Source organism: Tupaia chinensis, unplaced genomic scaffold (assembly GCF_000334495.1).
Source record: "Tupaia chinensis unplaced genomic scaffold, TupChi_1.0 Scaffold139897_1, whole genome shotgun sequence".
Taxonomy (NCBI): domain Eukaryota; kingdom Metazoa; phylum Chordata; class Mammalia; order Scandentia; family Tupaiidae; genus Tupaia; species Tupaia belangeri.
In genome coordinates this window covers 320,631-324,857 of record NW_006199776.1, presented here as the reverse complement: position 1 = coordinate 324,857, position 4,227 = coordinate 320,631, and positions in this window count along the sequence as shown.

The following is a 4,227-nucleotide window of genomic DNA, read 5'->3' as shown; positions in this document are numbered from 1 at the left end:
AGGGAACCCTGAGGCCAGGACTCCGGAGGCTGGAAAACCAGGCTGGGGCCGGGCTGGGGCTGGGGCTGCCTCCAGCAATGCAGACCGCTCACAGGGGACACAGGCTGCAGCATGGCCCTCTTGGACGCCCTCCCCGAGGGCACAGGGCCTCTGCCGCCTCTCCTGCCCCAAGCGCTGCCTGAGCTGCCTGGTCTCGGGAACTCCCTTCAGCTTTCTCCCCACTGGGTGAGCAGAGGCCTGTGGGCCTGCGCGAGCACCCTGCCGAGCGTCCCTCTCAGGTGGCTGCCTGAGAGGGCTTTTGTGCAGGGCAGCCTCAGTCTCTGGCCTCAGGAACCCAGACCCTTAAAGTCCAAGGAGTTTCCTAGTGTCCTTCAACTTCTGCGCCAGGCCTTGTAGTGAGGGGCCGATGATAAAGATTTATTTCCATCAAAAATAAAGTGTGAGCGTTCTGCTGCGTCCCTAACGGGGTAACAGAGTCTCCCTTTGCCCATCCACCCTAGATAACTAAAAATCCAGATGAACTGTATCGAATCATAGGTTGCAGAAGTTGGACACCAAGTAGCAGGGGTTCTAGTCCCTGAGAGGTTTTTGCTATAGGGCATGTGCTCGCCAGAAAGACAGAGAGAGACAGAGAAGACAGAGACAGAGAGACAGATGGAAAATGACAGGATGAGTACCAATGACCGTCCCATGGCACTCCCTGGAGGAAGTTTCCAAGCCATAGCTCAGGAACAGGAAAGAGGGGAAGTCTGGGAGTCTCCCTACACTGGTGAGGCAAATGCGAAATCCCACGAGGCCCAGGTAGCTGCAGTTTTCAGGGCAGAGTGCTGGAGAGGAAATGGCTTCACACACAGCGGGGAGAGAGAGACAGGAGGCCTGTCCAGGTGCCCCCCACGTTTTCAGCTGCAGCTAATGACTGCATCCCTCAGACGGAACTACCCGACACCAGGGAGAGAACGAGAAGAGCAAGTAGAAGCATCCACAAAGCTTCACAGAGCCGCGAAGAGTTCACATTCCTCGGGACAGGTGGGAATCCTTGCGAAGTGCGGGATACCGGGGAGCGCGCAGGCCTGCGGTAGTGAGCCAAGTGAGTCTAGAATAACAACTGCTCTGACCTCACCTACCAAAGCTCGAATAAATCCTTGAAAACACTTTTTTCCTGTAACTTAACTGCACTCCAGAGTAAAGCTTAAGAATATTTTAAAGGGGATCAGCAGTTAGCATAATGGCTATGTTGCTGGACTCCCATATAGCCAACAACAGTTCGAGTCCCGGACCCAGTGGCTTAAACCCACGCTGGGCGCGTGTGCATGTGCGCCCAAGACCCTGAGAGGAGAGTGGAGGAGAAGGGATTGGGGCGTGGCCATCCCCCCTGGGGGGTGTTTTCTGGCTTTCTGTCTCTCTGTCTCTCTCTGTCTTTCTGGCGAGCACACATGCCCTATAGCAAAAACCTCTCAAAAAATATTTTAAATAATATAAAAATATCCAATATTTAAAAAGATAAAATCTACAATGTGAGGCATCATCTCTAAAATTACTAGTCATGCAAAGAAACAGAAAAAGTGTGACCAATAATGAGAAAAAAATCATAGAATGGAAATAATGATGATGGAATTAATAGACAAAATAATGAAAAGTTGTGTTATGTATACTCCGTATATTCAAGATGGTGGAGGACAGAATTGGGTGTATTAGGCAGATGTAAGGAAGACATGAAGGCCCCACTTAAACTTCTAGAGGTTAAAAAAGAAAGAGCTGAGATAAAAAGCAAATTCTGGTATTTTAGTAGATTAATTTCACATTAGACAGTTAAAAGAAAATATTAGTGACTATGAGGACATGATAATAGAAACTATCCAAACTTAAATATAGAAGAAAAAAGAAAAAAAATAATTGTACCAGTGAGCTCTTGGGCAATTCCAAATGCCCTAATATATGTGTAATAAAGAGTTCCAGAAAGAGAGAAGGGAAGTACAGAGAAACTGTTAAATAATGGCTCAAGAAAACTAAGACAAGCAACAGACCCAGAGAAAAGGACTTTTATCCAAAATACACAAAGAATGTTTAAAGCTTAACAAAGAGAAAACAAACAACCAGATTTAAAAATGGGCCAAAAACCTTAACTAATACCTCTCCATGGAAGATGTGCGCAGAGGTGGGGGGGAGGGTCTTCAAAAAGTTCACGGAAATGCCTACTATGAAAAACTTATGCATGGATTTCAATGATTTCTTTGCACCCAAAGAAACTAGTACTTCAATTCCACTTTTCCACCAACTTTTGAAGTCTTCGTGTACAGATGGTGAATAAGCATATATCGTATGTCATCAGGGAAAGGCAAACTAAACAACAAAACGGCATCAGCTATGAGACATCACTTCAAGCCTAGTAGGATGGCCCAAATCTAGAACACTAATAATACCAAGTGCTGGTGAAGAAGGGGGCAATGGAAACTCAATCGTGGCTGGTGGAAATGAAAACAGTGTGTAGGAACTTTGGACAACCGGTTGGCATCTTAAACTTTTTTTCGGAGAAGTTTTTGCTATAGGATGCGTGCGTTTGCCAGAAAGGCAGAGAGAGACAGAGAGACAGGAAGTGAGAATTCGCCCCCCAGTGGGGAGGGCCACGTCGCAATCGCTTCTCCTCCATTCTCCTCTCAGGATCTTGGGCACACACGCACAGGCATCCAGTGTGAGTTTAAGCCGTCAACTACATGGGAGTCCAGTAACATAGCCACTTCGCCAACTGCTAGTCCCCAGGTTGGCAGTTTTTTTAACACCATGAAACAAATTCTTACCATACATTCCAGCAACCAGGCTCCTTGGCATTTACGCAAAGAATCGGAAACTTATTTTGCCACATAAGCACGGATGTTGACAGCATCTTTATTCATATTTGCCTAAACTTGGAAGCAACCAAGAGGTCCTTTTGTAGAAGAGTGAGCAAATCAACTATGGCACTTCCAGACAGTGGAATACTTTTCAGTGCTAAAAAGAAAGGAGCTATCAAGCCATAAAAAGCCATGGAGGAAACTTAAATTCATATTAGTAGATGAAATAGGCTAGTCTGAAAAGACTCGATATTGTGCAACTTCAACTAATGAGGTTCTGGAGAAGCCAAAACCATGAAGATGAGTGGTTAGCAGGAATTAAGGGTGACAGATGGATGAATAGACAGGACATAGAGGGTTTTTTGGATAAAAAGCCATGGAGGAAACTTAAATTCATATTAGTAGATGAAATAGGCTAGTCTGAAAAGACTCGATATTGTGCAACTTCAACTAATGAGGTTCTGGAAAAACCAAAACTATGAAGATGAGTGGTTAGCTCCAGGAATTAAGGGTGACAGATGGACGAATAGACAGGACATAGAAGATTTTTTGGAGAGTGAAATTACTCTGCCTGGTAGACACTTGTCATGAAACTTCTGTCTAAACCTACAGAGTGTATGAGAGCAAGAGTAAAGCCCAGCGTAAACTGTGGACTGGGCGTGATGGAGGGTGGTGTCAGCACAGGTGCAGCGACTGTGATGATGCACCAGCGTGGTGAGCGATGGCCATGGTGGATGGTGGGGGAGGTGCTGTGTGAGGTCACAGAGGTACATGGGGTTTTGTTGTATTTTCTGCTCCCTTTTTCTGTGAAACTAAAACTGTTGCCAAAAAAGTATATTAATTTTAAAAAGGGCGAACATTTTTCCTTATTTGATAAAAATTACAAATTCAGGGATCCAAGAAATTCAACAAGGTCTAAATATGGCCATGGTGGATGGTGGGGGAGGTGCTGTGTGAGGTCACAGAGGTACATGGGGTTTTGTTGTATTTTCTGCTCCCTTTTTCTGTGAAACTAAAACTGTTGCCAAAAAAGTATATTAATTTTAAAAAGGGCGAACATTTTTCCTTATTTGATAAAAATTACAAATTCAGGGATCCAAGAAATTCAACAACGTCTAAATACAAAACACACAAACAAACAAACAAACGAAAAACAAAGAAAAACAAACAAACAAAAAAACCAAAACAAAACTCAAAAAACTATACTACAAAAATCCTAATTGAATTGTTTATAATCACTTAAAAAGAAGTTATCTTAAAAACACTCAGGAAGAGACATACAGACCACAAAGATAAGAATAAAAGTAGGAAGGACCAGCAGTTGGTGTAATGGTTACATCACTGGATTCCCATGTAGTCAACGGTGGTTCGAGTCCCAGGCCCGGCAGCCTAATATTTA